The sequence below is a fragment of the Sphaeramia orbicularis genome, chromosome 21, assembly GCF_902148855.1.
Source record: "Sphaeramia orbicularis chromosome 21, fSphaOr1.1, whole genome shotgun sequence".
In the NCBI taxonomy this organism is placed as follows: domain Eukaryota; kingdom Metazoa; phylum Chordata; class Actinopteri; order Kurtiformes; family Apogonidae; genus Sphaeramia; species Sphaeramia orbicularis.
In genome coordinates this window covers 32052541-32076794 of record NC_043977.1, presented here as the reverse complement: position 1 = coordinate 32076794, position 24254 = coordinate 32052541, and the positions used below count along the sequence as shown (strand labels likewise).

Sequence of the window (24254 nt, the reverse complement as noted above, 5' to 3'; positions counted from 1 at the left end):
TTAAATTCAATGTTGATTTAAAATATAAAAGAAACAAACACAAAAAACTACCAAAATACATTTAAAGGCCAAAAAATAACAACATTTGCATGGAAGAGGTAGAAGCCAAAAAAAGGCTTATAAAACACCATGCCCATACAAACTAAAGAATGAACTAAGATTAAAATAAGATAATTTTACAGTCAACAAAACATAACTGGTTCAGCTATCTGACATAATTTACCAGTTCACTTTGGGTTGAGTGAGTCAAATCAAATATTCTAGATGACTGTTCCATAATTTAGGTTCCTAACGTAAAGGGGGCATTTTTTGCTAAACCCACTTTTATTAGTCGTTGGTACATTTATTTGTGTATTTGGACCCTAATAGTTCAAAAAGTTTGAATTTGAACCCTCCAGGTGCTGGAAAGCTATCTTTATATTTATTCTGGCAAAAATTGAGTGGATCTTTACAGTCCTTTTCAATTCCTGTTTAAATTGTTATGTTTTATAATGAGCTACATCATGACATTTGCACATATAAGGTCAAGACTTCCGACGAACATTTCTCTGAGTACAACATAATTGTCAGCAGCAGCGGGGGTAGTCCATACTGAACATTATGTCCAAACTGCAAGCCGATTACTTAAAATGTTCAGTTGTTGGTTGTATTAACGAACACAAGAGCATGGTCAACAACTTGGAGGGGGTGGGGCGTCAAGTGGCTCATTTAGATTTAAAGGGCCAGCACTGAAAACAACCTTTCTGGTGTCATTACTCAGAAATAGGGTTGAAGATGGACCTGTGGAGTTTAATTAATGAAGAATTCAGACCCAAGCATAGCATTTACAGTTTATGTACAGGGTGGGGGAGCAAAATTTACAATATTTTGAGGCAGGGACTGAAAGACGGTGTATGACCAATTAGTTTATTGAAAGTCATGAGAATTTATTTGCCACAAGAAAACTGACATAATAGAAAATGTTTTTATTCTATGTGTCCTCCTTCTTTCTCAATAACTGCCTTCACACGCTTCCTGAAACTTGCGCAAGTGTTCCTCAAATATTCGGGTGCCAACTTCTCCCATTCTTCTTTAATAGTATCTTCCAGACTTTCTCGTAATAGTTTTGCTCATAGTCATTCTCTTCTTTACATTATAAACAGTCTTTATGGACACTCCATCTATTTTTGAAATCTCCTTTGGTGTGACGAGTGCATTCAGCAAATCACACACTCTTTGACGTTTGCTTTCCTGATTACTCATATGGGCAAAAGTTTCTGAAAAGGTATGGATAATAGTGTTAGGTATGATTATGACATCAATATATGTTTGGTTTCAAAACAATTGACGTAGTGCCTGCTGAGAAAAAACAACTAAATGTTCATTGTAAATTTTTCTTCCCCACCCTGTAGACCACAGGGAAATGTTTTAAAATGCATAATTCTATTTAAAAAAACAAAATATCACTCCTTTAAACATTTTCAGACCAGTGGATTAGAAGGAATGGTCCAAATCCCTGAACACCTTGTTCACCAGATATCACTTCCCTGGATTTCTTTCTATGGGGTTATGTTAAAGATGTCATGTATTGAGCAAAAATATTGGTCATCACTGACCTGAAGCTAAAGATCACTGATGCCATTGACACCATTGAGTCTATGCTACAGCCAACATGGCAAGACGTCAAGTGCCATCTTAATGAGCTTTGTGCTACTAATGGTGTCCATATAGAGGTGTATTAAATGAGGCAAAAAAAACTTCAATATCTACTTTTCATTTTGTAATTTGCAGATTCGTCTATTCATTTTTTGTAATAAATTTGTTAAATTGTAAAGATTATGGACACCCTGTATATTTAGACATCGGGTTCATTGTCAGTATAGTGATTTCATACAATCCACTGTTCTGTTCCTTTCTGTGTCTGATTTTCTTTCCATTTCATCTGCTTTATGCACCTTGATATGGCATCTGTCAGAAATAGACTTGTATTTTTAGCAAAGCGAAGTGCTGCACCATTTCTGAGACTCTTCTGACACTCGCCACGGTGCATCTGATGGAAACACAAGTGCTGCATAGAATGGTCACATCTTCACTGCCATAATGCAACAGAGCTGCTCCCGTTGGAATCCAGGAGCTAAGCTGGATTGAGATCTGGTGGCTTTGAAGGCAGACGCTTATGATTCACATCATTTTCATACTCATCAAGTCATTCAGTTAGCCTTTGAGCATGATGGATGGAGGCAATGTCATGCTGGGAAAGACCACGCCAGCAAGATTTTTCCTTAATTTTCCACCACTACCAGCATCCGCCCCTGCACCTCCTGTTGAAACCCCTGGTCTCCTCTAGAGGGCTTGTCCTCCAGTTCGGGAACTGCCTGGAGAGCTACTAACATATGGAAGATGACAAGGGAGCAAATTGGTTGCTAAGATATGGTCTGTCTGGGTTTTGGGGTAATTTGCCGAGACGGGTATGAATGTTAGTTGAGATGGGCGGGGATGTGTCAATCAAACGTTTGACAGGGCCTTGTATAGGTTGTCATGTTGCTCGGCAGCAAAGGCAGAGGAGCCACAAACCCAGAGGCCAAGCAGGGGTCACCGTCTGCCCTGAACGCTCCCCTCAACAGCATGGGGTGCAGATAGGCAAGGCGCTGCTCAGAGGAGGTCAGCACAGGGGTGATCCAATTCTCTGTGTTTAGGCGTCAGGAGATTGTGTGCTCACCTCTGTCAAGCCATTCCACATACAGGTCAGCAAAATAAGATGGAAACTCATAACAGTGGAGAGAAGGTCGCAACAACCCAGGGACAGAGAGTAACCTGTGTGTGTGCACGTGAATCTATGTATAATTCTTTAAATCACAAAACAAGGTTGTGTCTGCCGTTGTCTCAGTGATGATACCGGACATCAATGTCCCTCACAGTTCAGTTGACCCTTAAAGGCCCTGGGGGGTACTGAGGGGTGACTTTGTTCCAGCACCCTGGGAGAAATCCATATTCATTGTTTCCTTTTTGGTCTTCATATATGTATATGCCTCTTATCTCTCTTTCATTGTTTGTCTGTACTTTTTCTCTTTTATTTCACTCTTAACTTCTCTTTCAAGTTTCTTCCGTGGGGACACTTCTCACCTTGCTCGTGTGTGCTGAAAATGTTTGTAGAGGTCTGTGTGTGATACTCCTGGGTGGTGTGTCCTTACTGTGGAGTACAACAAATCAATCATTTCATTTGGGGCTCGTGTAACTTTACTGTTAATGTCAGCAAACTGTGATAGTTCAGATTTGCATCTGCAATCGATCATCCCAGTCAAAACAAAAAATGTCATCGTACATATCTGCAAAACCACAAATGTGTACAAAAGTAATGTTACCTGTCCATAGACAGATATAAACCTCTAAATAATATGCCAGTAAATGACTGCAACTTCTTTACCAGGAGGTGGTGGAGATGGACCCACCAGTGACTGGAGTTCATGTCACAACTTATTTAAGTTCTTGATTTTAGATTTTAAAGCAGTTTAGTCAGGCTTTGGAAAAGCTATTTGTTTGCTTATAAATCAATGAATATACCCATTTTTTATTTGTTTTATTTTTGTTGATAAAACTTGCTGATGATGATGTAGTCGCTGAAGGACAAGGAGGAAGTCATACAACCCAAAACATATTAGCTGTAATTTTTTTTTCAGAAAACCTTCCCTCTATGCACCATGTTACAGTTTGCATAAAAAAGAGGAATTTAATAAATGGTGTGAGAAGGACTTGCAGTGTGTGTCTGTGTGCATTTGTCAGGAGAGCCAGTATGAACTACCATCTGGTGATGAAGGGCAGTGGACCGTTGGAGCCATGCGGCCCTACCCTTGTCAGTGGCAGCTGTGTGTGTGTGTATTTGCATGTGTAATGCTTATTTGTGTGCGTGTCTGTTGTGTACATGTATGTGAATTGGTATGCCTAGTCTGTGTGTGTCTGCATGCTTACATGTGCAGATTGATCAGGCTTTTTAAGAGTGTCACAGTGTGATCAGAACAGGAACACTCACCGTGTGTCAACACATGTAGGTCAGCTATTGGCTCCAGTCACTCCTCCATACGCAACTTCAGTTTTTAGTTATTTTTTCATCCGTATGTATATATAGTGTTTAACTGTGAATGATATCTTTATTTAATTTTTACACTGTTTGCAACGAGTGATTGGTCTGAATATTTGGTCTACCTGTTACCTTTTGTTATATGTCAGTAAATCCCGTATTTTCCTACTGTCATTCTTAAATTGCTTGATTTTTCCAGCTATTCTAGACCCATTTTATAATATATATAAATAGTGTGTGTATTTTTTCAAACAATCTAAATAGCTGTATATTAATTTACTGTCGACTGTTGATTCAGTTCATTGAATTGTTTTAGCTGTCAGTCCTTTTGTATTTGTTGGCACAAACACAAGGTTAGAGCTTATGTTCTGAGGAAGTATCTAATGTGAGAAATGGGCTTTCTATTAGATATGTGCTTATGCAACATTCGCAAAAGAAATTTATGTATTATTGTTACTTGGATGGTGAACAAAATTAATAAAAATTTCATTTAACAACATTGGTCATAATCACATGTTTTTCAACTACTCCACCTTGGAAATTGTGAATTTTATTATTGATCTGAGCTGGGGCACTTTTGAAAAGACATTAGATCATTATCACTCATTGACCCTTGGGTGGGTTTTTCTTGAAGATGTGTAAAAATTCATTGTTAACAGATGATGACAAAAGCTCTGCAGTGTTGTTTCTTTCATGAACACACATACACAATTATGTGTCATGAAATAAACAGCACAGGCACATCACAGTTCTTGGTTAAAGTTGCTGTGAGCATAAAACATTGTTGATCAGCAGTAATGCAACATTTCAAGACTTCATTCATTCATTTTTGAACCTCTTGATCCTTGAGAGGGTTGCTGGAAGTTACAGTATAATTAGGCAGTTGAATCACTGCTCGTATGTAAGAGTCTCAAGTAATTAAAAGCAGAAAAGTGTATGATAGAAAAGAAAAAAACTAACACGGAGACAGAATCTAGATCATAAAAGTTCCCATTTCAAACAGCAGTTTGGGTTTTAAGTCTGCTCCAAGTTCACATGATTGTATTTTTAATCAAAAAAAGTCACTTCAATCTCTTTGAGGCTGATGAATAATTCCAATTTATTAGAAATAAGATGTAATTTTAGTTAAGCTTGGGTCTTTAAAAAGAATATGCTTAATGATAGAGGCTTAAAAGATGGGCCTGAAATCTTTTTTTTTTTTTTGCTCCGGGTTTCTTCCTACTTTGAAGCAACTTCTCAAACAGCTGTGCCTCTTCTCTTTCAGTTCCATATACATTTGTAATTGTTCATTCAGCCCCCCTTCCTCACTTTAATCCCAAGGGCAAAGGCTGACAGCTTTGTTTGTATTCTCCACTAAGTGATTTTTAATCAACTGGTCTGCATGAGTCCTCCCAGGGGCCAGAGCAGCAGCAGCAGCCGCTTTGAGAGACTGACCTAAGAGCCGGTGGATGGTTGCCTGGAGATACTGGAAGTGAGATGAGCATTTGGACCATATCCACCTTAAACCAGCTCTTTAAAAAAAACACTCACGATGTTTCTATATTCACTAATATTCAAGTATTCCACTAGATGTGACGTAGATGGTTTCAGAAAGCATTTCCCTTTAAGTTGTGTTATGCTGATATTCTGTTACTCAGCTTTAGGAGCTTTTTTTTTTCATGTATACAGTGCATTCAGAATATGACTTTCATGTTGCTTTTTTTAATGCAGGTTGCGAATACACAGCCAGTAGTTTGCAGTCAGATCAAAGGCTGCAACAATCAGATATCAGCAGGTTTAGATTAAGATAGGTGAGGGAGTGACAAAAAGACACTGTTTTCATGGCTGAATATCTGCCACTGGATAAAACTTGAAAAAAAAAAAATTAGCAAGAGAATATTCATTTTCATTAGCCATTAAAACAGTTGATTAGAAATGCTGTCTTTTCCCGAATAACTGCAGAATACAGTGTGTCAGCTCTAGAGACAGCTGCTGGTTTTTCAGTGTAACATCTAGATTCATTCTATATCACTGACCTCATGTCAAAATCATGAAACATCAGTTCTCCGATTGTATTACACAGATTTATTTTCTCTGCTTAGCTAACGTTATTAACTGGTATGGAAACGGGCATTGGTATTGGTGTACTGATGGGTTGTCGTCTGGCGGAGGCGTTGAGTCTATGATGCTCCTTATTAGGCAATGGGATTAGTCTACAGATTATTTATGTTATTATTTATGTGCTAATCCACAGACAGAGCAGTGACAGAATCTACCTTATCAAAACAAACAGCCATCAAAGTCATTCTGTCTCCATATAGAAGTGGCTACATGAGACATTTATGGCCCGTTCGTTCTCATGGCATCCTTGATAGCTTAAGGAGCCTCAAGCAAAACAAACTCACAAAATCACAAATTGAAGGAAGTCTGGTGGTTTAAGACTATCTCACATTTTTTCTCTATGTATCACATAAAACACTTACAGCTCATAGGTATATGTATCATCTTAAAAGAGTACATGAAGCAGCGGAGGCCCGACAACATTTACCAACTCTTAGTGGATGAATCAGTTAACCCACACACCCAGCGAATAAGAAAAACCAGGAGATGAGGTCTCTGCTCAGTGTTTTAACTCTTATTTCATCAAATCTACCCCGAGTTAGTCAAGGTTATCGGCCTACAGAGAAATAGAGAGTTTGAGTTGAGTGTTATAGTGGAACATGAGGGAGGCGGGGGTACTTATAAGAGATGTACTTGTGTTTTCCTATTGTTAAATGACCTTCAGGGATAAAGGCAGCTACTACCAATGGTACCAATCAGGCCCTCAGCGCATAGATTGAAGATTAGAAGTGATGGGAAAGCTGCTCTGGTTTAAAAAAAAAATTAATTAAAAAAATAGATGTAGCAAAATGTTTCCTTTTATTTGTTGCATCCAGTCTCTTATCTTCTCTTCCTTTTGAAATACACTGATCTGGACAAACTTTTCCCTCCTGTATTTGTTCACTTTTCCCATAACTGCACTACTTGCTCGCATCCAAACCAGACTTGGATAGAAAAAATGAGATTCCTGTGATGATCTCCACTGTGGCCCAACTTCAGCACCAGCACACCATAGCAAAAGATGTGGTAAATGTATTCAGCATCTTATATACACACACTCACTCAGCTGTTTGCTATCCTGAATGTCTGGTCTCATTCCCTCTTTCTCCTCTGCAGAAGCAGCTGCAGAGGAGCAGAGATAACTCTTAACTTTGTTTTGACACTTTTGATTAAGGACCATTGAAGGAACACCTGTATGGCGGGAGGGAACAATGCACCGAGCCCGTAGAGAGATTGATTTTGTGCATTAGAGAAGCAGCCTTTGTCTAAAGCCACGAGGCCCTTTGTTATGCTAACCAGCCGTGGAAGATTTCCAATTCAATTTCACCTGAACGCTGGTCAGCCGCACGCTCCATTGTATGGCGTCCCTCGGGCCCAGCAGCCCCCCACCACCACTGCCACCACTGCCTCTCCCCTGTCGTCTCTCAAACTGCAATTTAGCCGCCGAGGAGGGTGCGTGTGAGTACGTGGGGGGGTGGGGGTTTGGGCCTAGATTGACAGCCGACTGGATACTCTTGCCACAATATTCGCTCTATCCTGTCCTTGTGTGTGCAGTGGGCCGCAGAGAGGATCACAGTGAAATGAGATGATATTAATTATCCTAATCCTGATAGCTCTCTCTGGAACTCTGCTTTCTCTCATCTGTCTCAGGAGAGGACTTGGATGGTCAAACAGAGAGAATGTCAGAGAAATGAAATGAAAACAGCCAAATTCAGTAGAGAATATTTCAACAAAAACACTGCTTGCTGAATACGGTAGATCTGCTTTTGCTTTTCTTCTCATGATTTTATGGCCACTTAATTTTCATTCTATTTCCAATAACCCACAATTATCTGGTAATGGAGAGTTCTTTTTGATTCACTGACTGTCTTAATTTTACAAAGGTCTTTTGAAATGAATTTAAATTATTAAATATAAAATATAACTTTTCGCTTCCAATTAGTAATGTTATTTGTCCTGTTAACTAAAACTGGCATTGCTTCCCAACTTTCTTGTCTTTGGCAAAGTTAAGCATTTCCACTTGCATGCACAGGCTTGCATGCACACAGGATTGTGAAATTATTTATATATTGCCAAATGTATTTTCTGATAAAACCAAAGGAGGAGCCTTTTTAATTGAATATCTCTCCAAAAGAGGAGATGATAATTGAACCAGAGGGGAAAGGCAGGCTGCATGAATAGGCCTGTATTACATAGAGATTTGTATTAAGATCAAGTCTCTGCAGTGATGAAATAACACAATGCACAGCTGCAACCATTTACTCGGATACATGCATTAAGAGAAACTTCTTAACTCACTCATTATGCTTGATGATTGTATTATTTTAGTGGCGTCACACTCCAGTAGGCTGGATTTGATAACATGATCCTCAGAGCTCACAGTCATTAATTAGTTTTTTCTTTTACTATCTTAAATAAAGCTGCTGAGTGGTTTCGTTGAGTGAAATGCAACTTCAAAATTCTGTTTAAGTTGCATGTGTGTGACAGTGCATGCCTTGCAAGTTATGCACACACACTCTTCCTTTGAATATATTGCACAGAGGGGCTGTTATGTTGTACTGAAACTACAACTAAGGTGAAACATATTGAGTTGAAATATTTCCGTGAGTTGGAATAAAAGGATTTAGTGAAGGAAAAAGTAGAACTATATATTCTTTTTAGCTGCTGTATTAACAATAGCTTCCTTCCAACTTCAATAATAAATCCATAACCTCAGGTGGAACTAACTAAAACCAAGCAAAAATTCAGACAGACTCCAAAAATGTCCTTAAAATAGAAACTTATTTGTAAATGGAAATCTTTTTAGAACCTTTTGTATGGAATTTCGCCCTCCTGTATGGAATTTCTCTACAATAACCATTCATATTTCTGTAATTCTATGCACTTTGGTTTGTACAGTTTATTCCTCCACATTTAAAATTAATTGATTTGTCGTTTATCTGTGTGTTTGCATGGTTGTTTCCGATTCTGATAAGTCTTTGTTCAGTAATGCAGCACATCAACACAGATGTGCGCACAGAAAGGCCTAATCCTGGCCTGAAGTGGAGGTACAGTATATTTAGAGCTTCTTTGATTGTGAAGGTTGTTATTATTGAATTTGAGTGACGATCACGGTCGTTTGATCATGAATCAATGCCTCGCTGTTCGTAGAGATGCGCTGGAGGGGACGCAGGGTGTAGAAATTGTTTCATGGGGCATTTTGCGTCTTGTGGTCTTTGAGGCTCTCTTGTCTTCCTGAGCTCACCCTGTAGCCTGATGAGACCCCTGCAGGCACCGAGCTCACCCCCCACCACCACCACCACCACCACCCCCTCGAAAAAAACACACACATACCCCGCAACCACTGTACCAGACGAAGTGAAGTGAGGAGAATAGCTGTTTACCCCTTGCGCCTGAGGTATCAGTGCCAGCATAGAGTGGCACATCTCTCCCCTCCCACCCCCCCCCTTCCCTTCAATAGGCTTCTGAAGTGTGAAGTATATTTTTGTTCTCGTGTTTTTATACCAATTTTAATTCCACAGCTGCATATCTGAGAAGCAGGATTTCCTTGGTTAGCTTCCCAGATTTTCTTTCTCTCCATCGTGCTATTTCCCTCCCTTATATCCTCCCTCTCCCTCACCCACCCTGTCGCCTTCTCCTACCCCTACAATCCCTAACCTCCCTGTGTCTCTCTTCCTTTACCCCCACCCCACCTCCCACCCCCTTCCGTTGCCTGGGGGCTGATTATTTTAGTGGAAATACCGCCATCGTGTATCGCTGCCAGATTCTGCCAGCCCAAGCCTCTGCCACCCCGCCCCTCCCTCCCCGCCCCCATACCCACATCCCTCCACTTAGAATAACCAATCTGATGATGTGACAGTTTCTTTCTCCCCATAGAAAATCTGCCTCTAACCCTTTTTCTCTCCCTCTTGCGTTTTGGATTCCAGCGTTGTTTGACATGTTATGGAAGGGTTTCAGCTTCCCACCTCCGCAATCCTTATTCTATCCCAGGGAAGCGGTTGGCATGGGAATCTAATACTTGGCAAAGAGGGCAAGAAAGGAGGTGGTGATGGAGGGAGGAGGGGAGGTGTGTGTGTGTGTGTGTGTTGGGGGGGTATTTAAAAAAAAAAAGTCATTTTAAACACATTTCATCTGTGTACTTTTCAAATATCTTTTTCTTTTCCAACAATGAATCTGGTGTAAACTTGTACTTTAGTTTATTCTCTGTTGACTTTACACGGTTTCATTGTAAATGTTGTGTTTTATGTGTGTTTTAGTTATTAGTGTGTGTTTCTGCCTTTTGCTTTTCTTTCACCAGTGGTCTCTAGTCTTTACGTTGGTGGGCACCAGTCGAGAGAATGTCAAGGCATAGGTAGGAGGTGACAAATGAAGTTACAACTCAGCTCTGTCATCTCACCTGAAGTTACTGTAATTAAATAACAGTATCACTGTAATCTGTTACAGAGACAGATCTGTAATTTAAGTAATCCAAATGTTAGTGAATATAGAGGTTGAAGCTAAATGTATTCTTTTCAGTAACTAGACAAAAACAGCAGACTGTCAAGGCAAAAGGCTGTTACAGGTACGAATGACAGGAGGCATCATGATTCCAACATTTTAAACTAATCATTCGGTCAGTGACTGTTCACACATGCAATGGTCATGTCTTTGTACAACATCTTTCAGTGCTGGAGATTCAACAATATTTTCTTTCTAAAATCAGAAGAGGTTTTCTATCATTACTTCACAGTGTGTTGGTTCACAGGTTGAGTGTGTAGTATTTGGTCAAATCTGGTGGTGAATCTTGTGCTCTGTTTTCACCCTGACCCTGACCAGCAATGAAATGAAAATGGAAAAGTCCTTCATCTGTTTTGTTTAGTGTTTGTTTTGTCCATTCTGGGATTTTTTTTTTGTTAAGCAGATATTAACTCTGCAAACATAGCTAGTGATTTTAAAAGTAAAAAGAAAAGTGTCATTTCAGAGGTACATGGTGAACTGCAACCTGACTCTGGAGATATTAATGCTTTATTCTACAGTAACGAAAACAACTTTTCATATTTTCATTTGGTTACAAAGGCATGAAAAGCACAATTATGAATATTATATTCCATATGTTTCACACACTGGACCTTTTTTAAATGCATGTTTTTTTATGACTTTTCCAGCTTTATTGCCCAGTTTAAAACATTTGAAAAGTAAATAAATGTTTTCAACTACCTTTCGTTGCTGAAGTAACTGAAATAACCGCATGATTTAATCCATTTTTAACCATATAACTACTAATTTTTAACATCACATTTCTGATGTAACCTGATGTTTGCAGGCTCACACTGATGCCAATCACACATTGATGTTAGTTTTAAAATGCAGTTTTAAAATTTCACTTTGCCAACCGGTGTGATGGTGGTCATTAACTAATTTTTTGTCATCATCTGTCATCAGTTTCATTGTCAAGCAATCATATAGTCAGAATTTGCCAATTACGGTTCACTTATGTTGGTTTAGGACAGTACAGGCACAAGGTAAGCCTGGAAGAGGTTAATCAACGCTCTCTTGTTACATTGTCTCAGTTAATATATTACCTAAAAGTGCTCTCTTTCTTTCTCCTCGCCCTCTCCTCTCTCTCCCTTCCTCTCCCTCTTCCTCCCTCTGTCTGTTGTTTCACAATGCCTCATCCTTGGTGGGATCTGGCCGCCTACAGATAACTGCAGCCTTTGTGCAACCCATTCTAAGCAGATACATACTGTACCATTCACGCAGGTTTAGGTTATTTATTTGTCCATTCCGATCATTTACATGCATTTCCATCACATGTACATGAACAGATATCTTTATTCAGTCACAAATCCTGTGGTTTTACATCATACAAAATGCACATAAAAGTGATCATACTGGAGCTACATTTGACAAATAGTGGTTATTTAATCTTGTACAAATCAGCAGCTCCGTATAAGTCCATTCTGCAGATGCAAATACAAATGGGACAATATGCGCGGCATTGCAAACCGTATTAACATATATGCGAGGGGAGATTGGCGTAGATAGCCCGGTCTACGCTGAGTTGTTTATCAATGAGCGGCTCCTCTCGGCATGCAGAGCAGCCTGGCGGCCCCCAGTGTGAGGCTGAGCAGGCAGAGCTGTCATTGTTTAACGCCTCCCCTGATTAGTTTACTCTCGCCTGATTAGAAATTAATTAAAATGATGACACAGATCCCAGCAGAGGAGAAAGAGAAGGAGGAGGAGGTGGAGGAAAATGAGGGATATGCACGGTGGGGAGGAGAGGGGGTGAGGTGAAAAGAGGGTTAGTGGTTTGTTGGTGACGTCCATTGGGAAGGGGTGATGTTAAGTCAGGGAGCTTTTAACAGGAGAGTGTGCAGAAGGGAGGGATTTGGTGTGGAGTGTGTGGCAGGCATGAGGGGTAAGTGTTTTGGGGCAGAAGGGGGGTAGTGTGGAGGGAGTGGTGCTCTGGCAGGGGACAAACATGGCTTAATGAGTGACTCTTGTTGCAATCAGAACATCGTTTCCTCATGCATTCTAATGAGCTGGATGTTGCAGAGGAGATCGGTTCACGCTTTAATTTATTCAATATATTTTGTGTATTCACCCTGTTTATTTAATAACAGGGACCGTGCACATTAATCAACATCTCAGCCATCACATCAGCTCAAATATTCCAGAGTGAGCCTTCCCTCTGTTCTGCCTGGGTCATGTCACAGCTTCTCAGGACAACATTGCTGGCAACATTGTGCCGCTGCTATCTGTTCTCTTGGTTATTGCATCTGTAGACATGGTGAGTGTTGCCGTGCAAATCAGAACAAAAGCTTGAGTATTACATTGAGGCCTGATAACATCGCAGTTCAGCAAATATCAGCGTTGTAAACATTTGAGTGCGTCGCTGAGGCTTACATGTCACCCATGGATGAGCCTGTAATTCTCTCCACTAATAATTCTCCCTGGAGTCCCTCCCCTGTTATCCGACCACAGCTTTCTCTGTTTTCTTCTCTTGTTTCCTCTCCATCCATCAGTGTTTCTGTTAACATCAGACTGCTGCAAGATTTTTAAAGTTCATCCACCTTAGCAACCAACTTTTGATCTCCACGGTTAACTTGTGCTTTAGCTCTAGCCTTTGCCTTAACCTTTAACTCTCTTGCCTTGCCTTAGTCTTTTTGTCTGTTGCACTCAAGAGTCTTTTTTTCTTTCTACCTTATCTTTGTTCATGGTTTCCCCTTGTTGTAATGCTATCAAAGGAGTGGAAAAGGTGGTGGAGGAAGGTTCAGTTTCACTTGTGTGTGCATTTTTACCCCAACTGTGGGAATTAATGTGTCTTTGTAAAAATTTAGGATGAATTAGAAGGACCAATTGCAGAAATGAAATGGATATTCATTATCATTTGCATTAATTTCCTTAAAATGAAAATTATGTTGTCATTACCCTCAAGAATGATCCATTTGCATCTAGTGGGTCTCCTTCGTGTTTACTTTCCTAGCTTCCTTCATTTTTTTCCATTTATGCCGGATGCCTTAACATGCCCGTTATGTTATGGACCAATGTTATTATTTCCTTTTACCAAAAAGCCTAGAACAGCCATGGTAAACACAACCTTCTGTATTTATTGTGGTCAGCTTTGGGAATTCAGACAGTTACAATCTGACCCTTTCACTGCTAGATTCTTTGAAATATTACACACTGAAAGTTACACAGTTTTCTTTATAAATACAACTTTTAGTAAGTCAGTGTTAAATCACAAGCCTCAAGGGGCTTTACAATGTACACTGTTGCCCATAAAGGTGGAATAATGTTGTTTTCAGACACACTTCTATTTTTATTCCTATTTACACACATCGAGAATCACCTTTGACCCAGTACAATGACTACATACTGAGTCTTAGTTACACTCTATCTATCAAGAATAAATGACATTGTCACAATCATTTTACGACAAGAGGCTAAAATATTTTATTCCAAATTTATGGGCACCAGTGTACAACATCCCTTGTCTTTTGAACTTCTTTGAATCTCTTTGTTTTAAGAAACAAAGGAAAACTGGAAGAAACCTCAGGAAGAGGCACTGAAATCTGCATATGGATTACACACACTATTTAGACATACGGTGTTACTATTGTTGTTGTTATTCTCAAATACTTTTTACCCACTTAATTAAGGATCTAAACTGCATGTGAGTACTAAAATTTCTGATTTAAGTTTGACTCACTACCTAGAATCTTCTCATCAAGTGGTTGATGATTGATTCATGAACATTAACTCTGTGTGTTTCATGCTGTTAAAAAAGCAGCCAGCATGCCAGTGGCTTGTTCAAGAAGATTTTCTGTAAAAGGTTTGGAATGTTGAAAATATAACCAAATTAATATTTTATGACTTGCTTTCATAGGCCTCAAACTAAAGTGTGATTTTTTTTTTTTTTTTTTTTTACAGCAATGTACTTCCACTCTAAACAGTCCGGACATTTGCTCTTCACATGTGCTTATGCTTATACAATGCAGGTCTATGAACAAATACCTGTACAATCTGTGAACTCATGACTTTTATGTCTTATTGTTCATATGACTGTGAAATTATCGTTTCTGACTTGGTGTAAAGTCTTACATTTATTTTGCCAATCACCAGTGGTGGCTCACTCCGCCCCACCTGTCTCATGTGAAGAAGACGATGAGAATCACCTAAAATAATTTTACAAAAACATTAATCTTTAAATAAACAAGCTATACATGATCCAGCCATTGAGTACTATGTATAATCTGCATTCAAGTGTAGTTTTAAAATGGTTTTGGTCATTTAATGAGCAGTCAAGTCACGTGTTTCCTGTTTGGGGCGCTGCCTGAGAACTCCATAGACTCTCGTTATAAATGGCACGTGCGCAATGGACCCTCTCCAATACAAGAGATAGGAGAGCCTCAGAATGCTAAAAATTGTGCCCAATCACCGCCCACAGGAGTAAACATCACATCCCGAAAAGAATCAAGACCTTCCTCAGAAATGGAATAGGTCCGTAAGTAATACTACTGAGCTATGAGTAAACGGCTGGTTAGCTCAGTGATGCAGGGAGGCGCAGGATCGATTCCCGGTAATAGTGGTATCTGTGATATGTTTTTAACCCTGTTGTTGATTTTTCTATTTTTTCAATGCCATGCGATCCACTTGCACTACCTTCACCGCTGGTCTAAATGCATTCTCCATACTATCAGTGGAAAAGACATTTGTCAGGGACACGCCTGACTTTAACAATAGAGTCATGGAAAAATGTGCATGTTTGAAGGATAGATGGATGAAATTTATATATATATATAAAAAAATACATGACTGAAAACACATACTGTGTATTTTTATTTAAATATTTTAAAATAGCAGTGCATGTACTTTGGTGTATCCTGGTGGTGATATGTGGTTATAGAGCAGCTAAAAACTGACTTGCAAACTGCACCCCAACAAAAAATTATTTCAGCAGCCACCACTACCGATCACTACACAGAGTAAGGTTGTTTTGGGGCAGCCTCCACCTTTGGAAGCATCATCATTGGTTTTATGGTCAGGTTTAGAATTAGGATTAGATGTTCAGTTGTGATGGTTAAGGTTAGAGTAAGGGCCTAGGGAATGCATTATGTCAATGAGTGTCCTTGCAGTGCTATTTGGCTCAAACGTGTGTGTGTTTTTGTGCTTGTGTGTCTATGTGGGGCCGTGTGGTGCAGAGACTAGTGGGTTTCCCATAGCAATGAAGGCCTGCGGTTCTCCTGGTAACCTAATTGGCATGTGTTTCCTGGCAGGTCTCATTGTGGCCTCTCCTAATCACTGTCCCCAGCCCTAACAAGAGCGACCTACAGTATTGCTGCTGCACTGAAGGAGCATGTCTTTTGTTGTTTTATTTCTTTTTCTTCCTCTTGTCTGTCTTCATCCCCCTTCGTCCTAACTGGGGGTCTCGTTGAGACAGCCTGATTACCACAGTCGGATCCAGAAATGTGCGTATACGTGTGTGTGCACATGCGTGTGTATATGAATGAGGCTGTCATTTTTCCCGTTATAAAACCAGTCAGTTTATTGAGGCAGACTCCTGCCCAACTGAGCATGTAAACCCTAATTGGGAAATGCTTTAAATAATTTCTAATTAGTACAAGTGTGGTAATAATTGGCTGGGTAATCTGAGGATTAATTAGCAGTGTTGTGTATGTGTGTGAGTGACTGACTGTGAATGAGTGCATGTGTGCTCAGTGAGCACGTGTGGGTCATTGTGTGCATGTGTATGTGTGTCTATGTGGCCGCAGACACACAGACTGTGGCCTGGACGGGCCGCTGAATAGACCCCAGGTTCTGCAGCTTGCTAATGGAATCCTGCCCACTCAAGGAGGTCTGTGGAGGAGGGAGGCCAAGACAGAAGCAGCTTTGTTGGCCAAGTTGTACTGTGGGTGGCCCCCCTGCCTGCAGACCTCATTTGTATCACGGTGGGCATCCACCCCCTCTCTTATGACCCCCACCTTATTTAACAGCTAACCTCGCCTCCACCTCCCCTTCACCTCGCCCAGCCATCCCAGCTCCAGCCCCCCTCGTCGTGCACACTGCTCTCATCTTCTTTCTTTGGCTAAATGACACGTTTTATTTTCTTTGACCCAATATGCTCCCAAGCCCGGCTGCTGCCCCCCACCCCCTCCCCATTTTTACCTAGAAGTATTCTTCTGCCACTTTCTCCTCTCCAGTCATACTCACCCTCTTCTACCCTCCTCCACATTTCCCTCTTCCCATCTTCCTGTGGAGGAGAGGGTGAGCTAGTGCCGGGCTCTTGAGTTGTGTACTTCCACCTGGTCTACCCTCTAATTACTGCATCCTTTCTTCTGAAAAAAAAAAAAAAAAATGGAAGGAAAATGAATAGCAAGAAGAGTACAACCACTTGTTGCTCCCAGCATTTTTTATAACACTCCCCTTTAAATTGCTCTTATTGAGCAGTAAGAATGTGAGCTTTTACAGTTTTGTTGGGTTAGGAATATATTTCCAAAAAAAGCTTAACATTTTAAGCTCAGTATCACAAAGGATCTCATCCTCATTCTGCCTTTATATTTGGGGTCCACTTGTAACCGATTGGAAGTTTTTCCATTCATCTTTATCTCAGCGCACACATTGTAAATCACTCTCCTCCCTGCTCTGTCACCTCCTGCCTCCCTCCTCTCACTGTGTCTCTGTGTGACAGATGGCTGTCAAGGCCATACAAATGGGTTCCAGTAAGCAAGTAAACAAACAAACAGGGATCAATATGGGAGACTAATTGAACAATGACACAAACAATTTTGTTTACGCCTGTTCTTAGTCATTTGTTGGTCCATTTGCTTGTCAGGATTGAAAACTGTGCCTTCTGGGCAAGGCCACTTTGATAAAATATGTGTTGGTAGCTACAAGTCACTCAGACTTGCAGATGCTATTCCGATAGTTGTTCTTAATATGAAGCCACATAAAAATACTGCTTAATAAAATGTACTAAACTAATAAATTTGTAGAAGTATTTCTCTTCTAGGTTCAGCTTCAGGCTACTTCCTCTCATTGGTAAAACTGGTTTAAATTAAAAAAGAAGATATATTAAAATGTTTAAGGCTTGAGTAAAATCAGTTCTTAAAGAGCGACAGTGAAAGCGAGAAGAAATCAATTTAACCACTATCTTTATTGTGTGTCTGCAACTTATTCATCTGAGCAATGGCTGCTGGAACAAAATTATTTTTATGGCATTTTTTTGGTCATTTTGGAACTGAAAACCACCATCCAGAGAGAGGAACCCAAAATTTGCCATGGAAAGTGATTTTAAATGTTAAGCTGGTTATCTGCTGAAACTATTGTGTAAACAGGAACATTTAACAGTCACACACTTTGACAATCTGTTGAGTTTAAAAATAGGTTTCAAAACGGTGACATCAAACTAAAAGAGAAAACAGATTCAATAAAAGTGTGATAAAATATGGACATCATGGTACTTTCAAGTAAATAATTAGCCTCAAAATTTGCTTCAAAATTGTAAGTCAATACTTGTCTCAGGTCTTTTGTGAGTTGCATTCATTTTACTGCTTGACCTTTTAATAGATCTGTTGACAGTTCTGGAGAAATCGCTTTAGTTTTAGGGACATTTAATTTAAGATATGGCTCCTCACACCATTTGACAAAGTTGTTAATGACCTTTTTATTTCCCTGGAGCTGAAAATTCACAATAATAAAATCATCTGCTTTTATTTACTGTGTAATAGCTCTAATGTAATATTTGTGCAGTGTCATTTAATTTGCTTGATCAAGTTGTATCAGGTTTAGAAATGAGAGAAGAGACTTTCTGGAAATATTCTGATTATTGAATTGGTCTGAACTAATTTAGAAAACGTCTAAATTCTCTGTTTCCAGCTCCTAAAGTGTTAATCATTTCTACTATCTTTACTCATCAGTGATTTAAAAACAAAAAACAAAAAAAAAAACTGAAAATCTTTGCATGGACCAAACAAGCTCTTTAAGGACATGGACATTGGTTGACTTTCTCAATTGTCAGACATTTTATAGACCAAATAACTAAACAGTTAATCGAGAAATACATCAACTGATTAAGTGACAATGAAAATGATAACATTGCAAACCTATTTAGTGCACAACTGACAGAAAGGTGGTTTCCATTTCCACCTGGACTAAAGCTGTACACAGTCTAACAAGAATTGGCAATGCATCTTACTGTGCTTTATGGTGTTTCAGTGACTGATGACACACACAGATTTAGCTAATGGTGCTTAAAGGTGCTTATCACTGGCTCGCTAATCTGGTTACTGAGATACATTTACAAAGGTTGCAGATTTATTGTGACAGAACCTCCCTTCATTGCTAAGACAGTGCGAACACACATGTGGCGTGGACGGATGTGGTTTTTACATCAGGTTTTTAACTGTCCCCATTTTCTCAGTGATGTATGCTCAGTCCCTGAGGCTGGTCCCAGTGTCTGGCCCATTCCCTGACATTTACTGAGCTGGTACAAGGACGTACCCTTATTCTTCCCCTCCTCTTCCTCCCATTCCTCCCAGTTAATCAGACTGGTGTGAAAAGGAGGTTGATAAGCCCATTGTCTGGCTGACAATGTCTTGGTGATAGGCCCGTAGTGGCCAACTGGATAGTGTGCTGGCCCCTCTCCTCCTGCATCAACCTGTCCCATATTCCCTCACCCTGAAACCTCATGTTCTCACCCCTCTTTCCCCCCCATACCCCCTTTATGAGCCCTCTTACGCCCTTTTTTCAACACTCTTTTTCATCTCTTAGCCCTACTTTTGCCATGACTGCACCTTACTCCCCCTTTGCAGCCCTGTGCTATCCCTCCCTGACCTTTCTCTTCTTCCTCCTCCTCACTCACCCTTCTTTTCCCTCTCTTCCATTGAGTGCTGCAGAGCCACCAGAGGGAACTCATTAGTGCACTGCTCCCAGGTTAATTGGCTAGCTCAAAGAAAAGAGCCGAGAAAGAAGAAATGAATGAGAAAAACACTCACTCTGTCCAGGGAGAAAAGAAAATCGACCTGTGTGTTTCTCACGCTGGCAGCTCTTCTAAACAGTGATGCAGCTGCTGTCAGGCCAGATGTGATCCCCTACTGATTAGCCCTGCAGACCTGCTAACTTTGCATGCAGAGGGCGCAAGGCCTTGGCCCCTATTGTTGGATTTATCTGCTGTAATAGTATGTAACAAATCTGTACGACGCCCCATGTGACAGGTTCATATTTCTTTGAGAAAGGAAAAAAACGATAACATCAAACCGAATTGAAAGTGTTATCTGTTAGCTATCTGGATGAGTCTATGCAGAAATGGCTGCTACGGACTTGTGTGTGTGTGTGTGTGTGTGTGTGTGTGTCCATGCATGCACATGTCCGTGAGGAACTCGAAAGTGTGCTTCAGGATCCAGGAGGGCAAAGCCAGGCCCTCCATGTTCCAAGAAACAGAGGTAAATGACTCTTGAGGGGTTGTGTAGTAAAAGTGGTGCTTATGACAATACCAGGAGTGTGTGAGTGCAGTCTGGAGTGCTGTCCACTCTTTAATTAACTACACTGCTTCCTGTCACCTTGGGCAACCAGCACATGGCGCTCAGAAAAACGACAGGCGTCACAGTGTCAAAACAAGTACAAATAAATAAAGTTAACATTACGTCTGTTCTGGCAGATGATGGGCCTAGTTGGATAAAATACGTCATGAGTGTATTGTTGAAGGCTGATAATTATTGCAATGTGTCAAACATGTAAAATAACATAAATAGCTGTTGGAAGTATGAGGGGCTGTATAGGACATTATTCAGAATTATTCAGATTATTCACTATTCACACACGCATATGAAATGCATTCACGCACACATGTGAAAATGCACACATACATATATGAAATGCCGCTTTCCTCCAACAAAAAGAGGAGTAGATGACTGAAGTTGTTACAGTAAGTTGGATCTCAAATAATGAACAATACAGCGTAATGTGGGCTAGCGTCAGTAGCTAACGTTCGCTGCTGGTACTAGTGCTAAACATTAGCTTATGTAATGTTACCTGTCTATATATAATTTTAAAGCAAAATTGTGGGTGTGTTGTCGGTTACGTTGTCAACTAACCATATGGTACATATTCTAATATAGCTAAGTAAATGCTAATGTAGCTTTATTGCTAACACCCTTAAGTTTGCTAGCAACTCGATCTCACTAATGCTAATCACTTAAACTAGCTCTTATAACTCAATTATAAGAGTTAGTTTAATGCCTGGTGGAAGTCTGATGGGGAAACTTCAGGTGTCAATGAAAAAGAGGAGCTACGAGGCTGAAGTGAGAGCAAGTAGCTAGCAGACTTAAGGGTGTTGGCATTTTCAATAAAGCCAATGTTACTGTACCCGGGTAACGTTGGTGTTTAATTAGCTATATTAGAATAAGTACCATGTGGTGAGTTGACAACATAACCGACACACACATAATTTTGCTTTAAAGTTGCATATAAACAGGTAACATTATATAAGCTAACGTTTAGCGCTAGTACTAGTAGCTAACATTAGCTACTGATGCTAGCCTACACTAAGCTGTATTCATCATTTAAGATCCAACTTCAGTGATCTTCTCCTTTTCGTCGGAAGAAAGCGGAAATTGGAGTATTTTATGTACTGTACATCATTTCTGTTGTTGCAACATGGGACACAGCACTGCACCATTATACAACGTTTTGAATATTCCACGATTGGACTCGGAAGTCCAGCAACCGACTTCTACGACACAGTCGGTTGGACCCGTAGACAACCGCCTAGCAACATCCAGGCATATCTGCAGATGAAGGTAGGAGATCCCCGGGGAGCTCCGAAGCAGTTACCAGCTGGACGTGAGGGAAAAAGCCTTGTTAGGTGGTTGTCTACGGGTCTGACCGACTGTGTCCAAGTAGTCGGTTGCTGACCGTCTGTAGACCTATTTGCCAGAGCTGTCAGTGTCTGTGCAGAAATGAACAAATTATGTATTTTATATTTGTGTGTGTGTGCATTCTCGCATGTATGTGTGAATGCATTTCATATGTGTGTGTGTGTGTGTGTGTGTGTGTGCATTCTCACATGTATGTGTGAATGCATTTCATATGTGTGTGTGTGTGCATTCTCACATGTATGTGTGAATGCATTTCATATGCATGTGTGTGCATTTGCATTTTCACATGTGTGTGTGAGTGCATTTCATATGATTGTGTGTGTGTTTTCACATGTACATGAATGCATTTCATATGCGTGTGTGAATGGTAATTCTGAATAATGTCCCATACGGCCCCTCATATGGAAGATTCATTGTGATGTCTGAAGTTTAGATGAAATAGGTCCCCTGTAATATAATGTACTATAATTACTTTAGCAAGGTAAGATAACATATTACGTTTGATTGCTTTCCAACAAATGTTTTATACCTAGCAGACATGCTGAAAAGTCAGATAAGTATATATTTAAAGGCTGATTATTATTAATGGTTTCATGTTAATGATCTTGAGTTTAGAGCACGTATCTTGGCGGAGGCTGTTTGATTGTATGAAAAGAACATATATGGGTCCGATCAAGCGGTAACACATGGGCACATTTGATGTTCAACAATCTGTCATGTAAGCAGACTAGCTTATATGCTAGTATTATACATATTTGACTAGGTATTTGTAAGCACTTTAACATTACATATAACAAAATTTGGGGAGATAAAATCTTTAGGTGAAAAATGTCAAATTACTGCTCAGTAATGTGTGGACTTGAAATGAACATACATTTTTTAAGCTTCAAGGAAACATTCAAAACATACGGTTCACAACAGAAATTGATGAAGTAGGACAAAACCTTTTAATATTATGTTCAACTATGCTGAAAATACATTTTGGAGTAAAATATTTAAGTCTGTTTTATTGACATGAGAATGTGGTAATTTGTGGACAGGCTGCCATAGTAACACGTGGACGACTACTGTTGTTGTCAACTAAAATGTATCAAAAGGTCATTACTTTCTGAAAGTTTCACTCAAATATCTGAATTATAAGTAAGTTGAAAATTAAAAATTGGTATTTTTGTGGTAACATGTGGACAGGGCCTTTTAAGCTACTCACAAATGTTCAAACTCATAAATATCAATAATATTCACAAAATAATGATAATCTAATACTTTAACTTAACAATCATCTATATAATCAACAGATTGAATAAATTTTCCAATTTTTTAGACATAACTTTTAGCGTCAAATTCGGGCTATGGTGTCAAAAGTACAATCAGTAAAATCAGTTGTAACTTTGTTCTACAAGTGGTATTTTATAATGGATAACAGTTCCATAAAATAGAGATCTTTAGCTAAAAAATGAGCCCACTTGATAAATGATGTGTGCAAATTTACTTTTTCATGTTGATGTTCACTTTGTCCTGATCTGATCCTTATATGGATGTAATTCCTTTATAACCATGCAGCCTATCTTTTTTTATTAATTCATCTATTCTGCAACTTAACCACATAAGACCATTAAATGCATTCATTCAGTTGCAGTGTATATAAAATAATAAAATGAAACAATGAACAGCGCCCCATTACTGTTCAAAATATTTGCACATATATGACACAAGACTTTTAATAACACCTTTTTTTACAGTAGTTTTTTAATCACATCGTGAAATGAATCGTACATTTTGATGCTGAAATTGCTTCTGTATGGTTTGTCACGAGTCTTTACAGTGCTGAATGACCAAGATGTCATGTTTAATACAAACTTGTAGTGATATAGTGCACACTTGAGGTTATAAAAACAAAGCAGTGGATCAGTCACCGTTGGGATAAGATAAAGAGCAGCTAAAAGAAATTCATGGTAAATTCAGTGTAAGTAATTAAAAGTGCACGTGGAATGAATGAAAACTTGAACCTGTTGCATTTAATTATTGGTAACTTACTCTTAACTTGTAAGAGGAGGATGGATTCAGTTATTTATGTATATTTCTTTATTAAAACAAATGTCAAAGGTGTCTGATTCCTTTTCACAAATCATTGAGGTTAGGAGTTCCCTCTTTTAACGTTACAGAACCAACTCTGCATAAAGTCTGTAGCCTTTGTTGTCCTTTCTCAGTGTTGATATTTACAGTGACGCTTTGACAGAATGTAAACGTGTCATAGATATAGATGAAGATAGACTTTATTTCCAACATAAGTAGGCAAGTGGATTTGACTTTGTCTTTTAATGGTTATCGGCCAGTCTGTTCTATATCCTGAGCTACAGATTTACTGATATGGATGGCATTCTGATTTGGAGGAGGCTCCTTGAAGCTCACATTTACGGACAGATTCAGTTGAGGAGTGATACAGGAGGCCTGGATAAAAGTAAAAACTCGCATCTTTTTTTTTTTTTTTTTCTTCTCCTGTTGTTTCTCGCTGTCTCTGCTTCTCCGTTTGCTCTCTTTCTCCTCGGTGAACAGGATCAGTGGTTGACTGGGCTCCAGCCAGCGCAGGGATCATATTCATACGAGAGGGGTTGAGACGCTCTCCAGATTGGCTCCTGCACCTGACAGAGTGGGGGGATTAGGAGTAGGGATAGCAACAGCGTTAGTCACCAGCTCATCTTTACCGTCTTCACTTCTCCTCTGGCTCTGCCTCGGTTTGTTGGACATCACTCCGTGCAACCCACCCC

The 24254-nt window shown here is 39.6% G+C and overlaps 1 long non-coding RNA gene across 1 annotated transcript; it reads left to right on the top strand.

Annotated features, from left to right (window-relative positions):
- The first annotated feature begins 468 nt into the window (after positions 1 to 468).
- On the top strand, positions 469 to 18738 carry LOC115412592 (uncharacterized). The gene is made up of 4 exons (XR_003934354.1): positions 469 to 646; positions 1481 to 1485; positions 2780 to 2788; positions 18726 to 18738. It is a non-coding gene; the product is annotated as an uncharacterized LOC115412592 (long non-coding RNA).
- Positions 18739 to 24254: the final 5516 nt, after the last annotated feature.